Source organism: Choloepus didactylus, chromosome 3, assembly GCF_015220235.1.
Source record: "Choloepus didactylus isolate mChoDid1 chromosome 3, mChoDid1.pri, whole genome shotgun sequence".
Classification (NCBI taxonomy): Eukaryota; Metazoa; Chordata; class Mammalia; order Pilosa; family Megalonychidae; genus Choloepus; species Choloepus didactylus.
Window position 1 is genome coordinate 188,322,104 of NC_051309.1, and position 7,464 is coordinate 188,329,567.

General features: G+C 40.9%; 1 pseudogene; it reads right to left on the reverse strand.

Annotated features, from left to right (window-relative positions):
* Positions 1-412: 412 nt before the first annotated feature.
* LOC119528908 lies at positions 413-1,138 on the reverse strand (annotated as a pseudogene).
* Positions 1,139-7,464: the final 6,326 nt, after the last annotated feature.

Here is a 7,464-nt window from a genome sequence, read left to right on the forward strand (position 1 = left end):
CAATCAAATAATAATAATAATAATACACACACACACACACACACACACACACACACACACATATGTGTATATCCCATTTCTGATCCTATAACCCTGAGCTACAGGTCTGTTAATCAAGGTGCTGCCCTGCTGGCAACCAAAATTCTTTGTCACCAGATTTACCACCCCAGTTATTCTCTGGTTAGCTCTGCAAACCAAGAGGGCTTTAGAGAACACACAGAAACATCTTGAGCCTGGTGACCCTAAGCACTAATCAAGTAAAGACAAGCATCAAAGCTCTCATGGGCCAACATGATCCTCAGTCTGAACACTGGGAATACAGTCAATTCAGGCTGTAAAGTTTTAAAAAGTTTTATTAAAAGTTTTTAAAAAGCACATCCAGGCTCCAAATTCAACTGCCAAGGAAACCCTTTTATGCAGTAGGACCTGGCTGGGGCGTGGAAGGCAGCTCTGGCTTCCTACCTATCTGCTCTGAGATGGAAGTTGTGGGCAGGATCTCATCTTTGGGTTCCACAATGCTCATATGTTCAGGGAGGGGCTTCTTAGAACCACTCTTACCACTTGGGTCCCAGGACTGCATGATCTTCAATTTGATGACCAGCACACCCTTTCTGAGCAGCACATGGTGCATGGTGGTATCAACATAGTAGTTAACAGGGTCCCAACTGTAGATCATTAGGCTGTTCACAAACCACAGATTTGTCCTCTGTCCTTGGAGTTGCCTAGACACCATGACATTGCAGCCCCTTGTCCCACCCTCCATGATGAAAGCAGCATACCATAGCAGGCCCACCACACAGCAAGGCCTCCTAGGAGTTTGTAATGAAGAGACTGTGCCTGGGCAATGGGACAGAGACCCCTTGTGGCCACCTTTTCAGCATAAAGCTCTACACTGCCCTCAAATAAGCCAAACTTCTTCTGAACTACAGCAGTCAATTCCTGGATCTGCCAGCCTTTATCATCCAAGAACATTCTGCATCCTGGTGGCCAGAGTAATGATTTCTGTCCTGGTTGGTATAACTTGAACCTCAACTCAAGAGTAGCCATCTTTAACTAGCTCCTGAGTGTGAAATTCACTCAGTTCAGGAATAAAGATGCCATCAACAACCTTCCTTTTCTAGGAAATTTGCACTGCCATCTTGATGCTGCGTGCCACCAAAAGGAAAGGAAAATTAAAAACTTTTGCTCCTCAAAGGATTTTATTATGAAAGTAAAATGACAACATATACAATGTGAAAAAATACTTAGAAACCACATATCTATAAAGTATTAATATCCAGAATATACAAAGAAATCCTTCAACTTTACAACAAAAAGACAAACAGCCCAATTTAAAAATGGGAAAAAGACTTGAACAGACTTTTTACCAAAGAAGAGACACAAATGGCCAAAAAGCACATGAAAAGATGTTCAACATCATTAGCCATTAGGGAAATGCAAATCAAAACCATAAGATACCATTTCACATCCATTAGAATGGTGGCAATTTTTTAAAAATGGAAAATAGCAAGTGTTGGAGAGGATATGGAGAAATAGGAACACTCATTCATTGATGGTGGCAATGTAAAATGGTGCAGCTGCTGTGGAAGACAGTTTGGCAGTTCCTCAGAAAGCTAAGGCTAGAACTACCATATGACCTGGCAATCCCAAATGAACTGAAAGCAGGGACTCAAACAGATGTTTGTACACCGATGCTCTTGGTGTCATTATCCATAATTGCCAAAAGATGGAAGCAACTCAAGTGTCCATCAACAATTAATGGATAAACAAAATGTGGTATATACACACAATGGAATATTATTCAACCATAAAAAGGAATGAAGTTCTGATACACATGACAACATGGATGAAACTTGAAGACATCATGTTGAGTGAAATAAGGTAGATACAAAAGGACAAATGTTGTATTATCTATCTTACTGTTTTGAAACAATTAAAATAAGCAAACTCATTGAGTCAGAATCTAGAATATAGTTTACCGGGGAACAGAATGAGAATAGGGAATGGGAAGTTAAGGCTTAAAATATACAATGTTTCTATTTAAAATGATTGAAATGTTTTGTTAAGAGATGGTAGTGATGTTAGCACAACATCATGAATACAATTAACAGCACTGAAATATTAACTGAATATGATTAAAAGGGGAAATGTTAGATTGTATGCATGGTAACAGAATAAAAATTCTAAAAAAAAAAATCCATGGAATTATGTTACACAAACAGTGAACCCTGAGTTAAACCATGGACTTTAATTAATAGCATAATTATTAAAATGTGCAATCATCAATTGTAACAAATGGTTCCACACTGACGCAAGATATTGATGGTAGGGTGGTATTCCGGTTTGCTAAAGCTGCCTTTATGCAAAACACTAGAAATGGATCAGCTTTTATAAAGGGGGTCATTTGGTTGCAAAGTTACAGTCTTAAGGTCATAAATATGTCCAAACTAAGGCACCAACAATAGGGTAACTTCACTGAAGAACAGTCAATGGCATCCAGAAAACCCCTGTTAGCTGGGAAGGCATGTGGCTTGTGTCTGCTCCTGGGTTCTCATTTCAAAATGGCTTTCTCCAGAATGTCTCTGGGCTTGTCTCTCTTAGCTTCTCTGGAGCAAACTCTGGGCTAGCATCACAAAGCATCAGCAGCTCTGTGGGCCTGTGATGGAAATAATCTAATCAAATGTGTCACCTACAGTTGAGTAAGTTACATCTCCATGGAAACCCACAGATTGGATTAAAAGATCATGGCTTCGTGGGGGACATAATATATCCAAACTGGCACAAGTGGTATATGGCAATCCTATATTTTATTCATGATTTTTCTGTAAACCCACAATTCTCTAATACAAAAAAAAAAGTTGTAGGATCTCATGGCACCATGGTTGGCCCCTCTATTTCTCAGCACAGAACTGAACTGACCTGTGTTCTTGATGTAGATCCCTGGTTCCAGCTCTGGAGGGAGCAGAGTAACCCTAGTGCACATATAGGATCATGTATATCTGACCCAATATGGTCTGAGAGACTCTCTGTCCCAGAACTTGCTCTGCATGTAGAAGGTGGCTTACCAAGCTCTCCCACAGAATGTTGTGGGAGAACAATCAAGTTGTATTGCCTGGGGCAAGGCATTGCTGGTTGCAGGACATTCAGTGCAATGCCCAGCACCTCAAAAAACTGTTTCCTAGGGAAGAGGGGACACTTGTATATGTGTACATGGAATTCCTAGGGCTACACATGCATGTCCAAGAACAAAAGCATGTACAGAAAGGATCAGGAAAGGCCACAAGTTTTGCCCTTCAGCTATTCTCCAAATTCATTGTATGGATTACCTCTGAAGAAAAGCACTCTCGCAGGTCAAACTTCAAAGACAGGAAAAGTGCTTCCTTTTTTTCCTTTATTTTATTTTATTTTTTGTTGGCTGCTGGCATTCAAGGAAAGCTCTGTCTTAGCACTAGCTGGATAAAAGCTTAAGGAGCAAATGTCTCAGAGTCTGAATTCCAGGTATAACACAGTTAAACATCAAAATGCCTAGGTTTCAACAAAATATTACAAAGCATATAAAGAAAGAGGAAGTCATCATTGGGCCATCACTTAGCCCAGGTAAAGGAGAAAACTAAAACATTAGAAACCGTCAATGAGAAGGATCAGACCTAGTACATTCCAGACAAAGACTAGAAAATGGTGTTATATATGCTCAAAGACCTTAAAGAAAGCATGGACAAAGAATTAAAGGAAACCATGAAAATGATAGATGAACACATAGAATATCAATAAAGAGATGGAAATTATGAACAGGAACAAAACAGAGCTGAAGACCACAGTATTTTTAATGGAAATTACAAATTCCCTAGTGATTCCACAGCAGATTGGAGTTGGCAGAGGAAAGAATCAGTGAACTTGAAGATAAGACAGTTGAAATAATCCAGCCTGCGGAGCAGAAAGAAGAAAGAATGAAGAAAAGTGAACAAAGCTTGAGGGAAACCCAGAAGGAGAAGTAAGAGAGAAAGGGGCAGAGAGAATATTCAAAGAAATAATGACTGAAAATTTCCCAAATTTAATGAAAGACATGAATATACACATCCAAGATGCTCAATGAACTCCAAATAGGATAAACACAAATAGACCCACACTATGCATTTTATAATCAAACTGCCAAACGCCAAAAGTAGAAGGATTCTGAAAGCTGCAAGGAGAAGCAACATGTCACATACAAGGGAGCCTCAATAAAATTAAGTGCTGATTTCTCATTGGAAACTATGTAAGCAAGAAGGGAGTGGGAAGACATATTTAAAATGCTGAAAGCAAGAAAATTGCCAAATAAGAATTTTACCTCTGGAAGAACTGTCTTTCAAAAATGACAGAAGGAGGTGGGGCAAGATGGCGGATTGATGGGCTGTATGTTTTAGTTACTCCTCCAGGAAAGTAGGTAGAAAGCCAGGAAATGCGTGGACTGAACACCACAGAGCAATTTGACTTTGGGCATACTTCATACGACACTCATGAACACGTCGAACGGCTGAGTTCAGTGAAATCTGTAAGTTTTTGCGGCCAGGGGACCTGCGCCCCTCCCTGCCAGGCTCAGTCCTGTGGGAGGAGGGGCCGTCAGTGCTGGGAAGAAGAAGGGAGAACTGCAGTGGTAGCTATTATTGGAAACTCATTCTACTAATCCAAACTCCAACCATAGATAGACTGAGACCAGACACCAGAGAATCTGAGAGCCAGCCCAGCAGAGAGGAGACAGGCACAGCAAAAAACAGCAAAGAAAAACTCCAAAATAAAAGTGGAGGATTTTGGGAGTTCTGGTGATCATAGAGAGGGGAAGGGCAGAGCTCAGGCCCTGAGGCTCATATGCAAATCCCGAAGAAAAACTGATCTCTCTGCCCCCTGGATCTTTCCTTAATGGCCCTAATTGCTTTCCCTCTTAGCATTTAAATAACCCATTAGATCTGTGAGGAGGCCTTTTTTTTTTTTTTACCTTTTTTTTTTTTTTCTGTTTCTAAAACAATTACTCTAAGAAGCCCAATACAGAAAGCATCAAAGATTTGTAATTTGGGCAGGTCAAGACAAGAGCAGAGCTAAGGGAGCTCTGAGACAAAAGGCAATAATCCACTGGCTGAGAAAACTCACTAAACACCACAACTTCCCAAGAAAAGGGGGGTGTCTGCTCACAGCCATCATCCTGGTGGACAGGAAACACTCCTGCCCATTGCCAGCCCCATAGCCCAGAGGTGCCCCAGACAACCCAGTGTGACAGAAGTGCTTCAAATAACAGGCACACACCACAAAACTGGGCGTGGACATTAGCCTTCCCTGCACCCTCAGCTGGTTGTCCCAGAGTTGGGAAGGTGGAGCAGTGTGAATTAACAAAGCCCCATTCAGCCATCATTTCAGCAGACTGGGAGCCTCCCTACTCAGCCCAGCAGCCCAGAACTGCCCTGGGGGGACGGCACTCACCTGTGACATAGCACAGTCATCCCTCAACAGAGGACCAGGGGGTGCACGGCCTGGAAGAGGGACCCACACGCAAGTCTCAGGAGCCACACGCCAAAACCAAGGACTTGTGGGTCAGTGGCAGAGACAAACTGTGGCAGGACTGAACTGAAGGATTAGACTATTGCAGCAGCTTTAAAACTCAGGGAACACCAGGGAGATTTGATTGTTAGAGCCACCCCCCCTCCCTGACCACCTAGACACACGCCCCATATACAGGGCGGGCAACACCAAATACACATGCAAGCTTGGTACACCAATTGGACCCCACAAGATTCACTCCCCCACTCACCACAAAGGCAAAGCAGGGGAGAACTGGCTTGTGGAGAACAGGTGGCTCGTGGACGCCACCTGCTGGTTAGTTACAGAAAGTGTACTCCACGAAGCTGTAGATCTGATGAATTAGAGATAAGGACTACAATTGGTCTACAAATCCTAAAAGAACCCTATCAAGTTCAGCAAATGCCAAGAGGACAAAAACAACAGAAAATTATAAAGCATATGAAAATACCAGACGATATGGATAACCCAAGCCCAAGCACCCAAATCAAAAGATCAGAAGAGACAAAGTACACAGAGCAACTAATCAAAGAACTAAAGATGAACAATGTGACCATAGTACAGGATACAAAGGATATCAAGAAGACCCTAGAAGAGCAGAAAGAAGACATTGCAAGACTAAATAAAAAAAATAGATGATCTTATGGAAATTAAAGAAACTGTTGACCAAATTACAAAGACTCTGGATATGCATAGTACAAGACTAGAGGAAGCTGAACAATGAATCAGTGACCTGGAAGATGACAGAATGGAAAATGAAAGCACAAAAGAAAGAATGGGGAAAAAATCAAAAAAATCAAAACGGACTTCAGGGATATGATAGATAATATAAAATGTCCGAATATAAGACTCATTGGTGTTCCAGAAGGGGAAGAAAAGGGTAAGGGTCTAGGAGAAGTATTCAAAGTAATTCTTGGGGAAAATTTCCCAAATCTTCTAAACACCATAAATACACAAATCATAAATGCTCAGCGAACTCCAAATAGAATAAATCCAAATAAACCCACTCTGAGACATATTCTGATCATGCTGTCAAACACGGAAGAGAAGGAGCAAGTTCTGAAAGCAGCAAGAGAAAAGCAATTCACCACACACAAAGGAAACAGCATAAGACTAAGTACTGACTACTCAGCAGCCACCATGGAGGCAAGAAGGCAGTGGCACGATATATTTAAAATTCTGAGTGAGAAAAATTTCCAACCAAGAATACTTTATCCAGCAAAGCTCTCCTTCAAATTTGAGGGAGAGCTTAAATTTTTCACAGGCAAACAAATGTTGAGAGAATTCCCTAACAAGAGACCTGCCCTACGGGAGATACTAAAGGGAGCCCTACAGACAGAAACAAAGAAAGGAGAGAGAGACTTGGAGAAAGGTTCAGTAGTAAAGAGATTCAGTATGGGTACATTAAAGGATATTAACAGAGAGAGGGGAAAAATATACATGACAAACATAAACAAAAGGATAAGATGGCTGATTCAAGAAATGCCTTCATGGTTATAACATTGAATGTAAATGGATTAAACTCCCCAATTAAAAGATATAGATTCACAGAATGGATCAAAAAAAATGAAACATCAATATGTTGCATACAAGAGACTCATCTTAGACACAAGGACACAAAGAAATTGAAAGTGAAAAGATGAAAAAAATATTTCATGCAAGCTACAGCCAAAAGAAAGCAGGTGTAGCAATATTAATCTCAGATAAAATAGACTTTAAATGCAGGGATGTTTTGAGAGACAAAGAAGGCCACTACATACTAATAAAAGGGGCAATTCAACAAGAAGAAATAACAATCATAAATGTCTATGCACCCAATCAAGGTGCCACAAAATACATGAGAGAAACACTGGCAAAACTAAAGAAAGCAATTGATGTTTCCACAATAATTGTGGGAGACTTCAACACATCACTCTC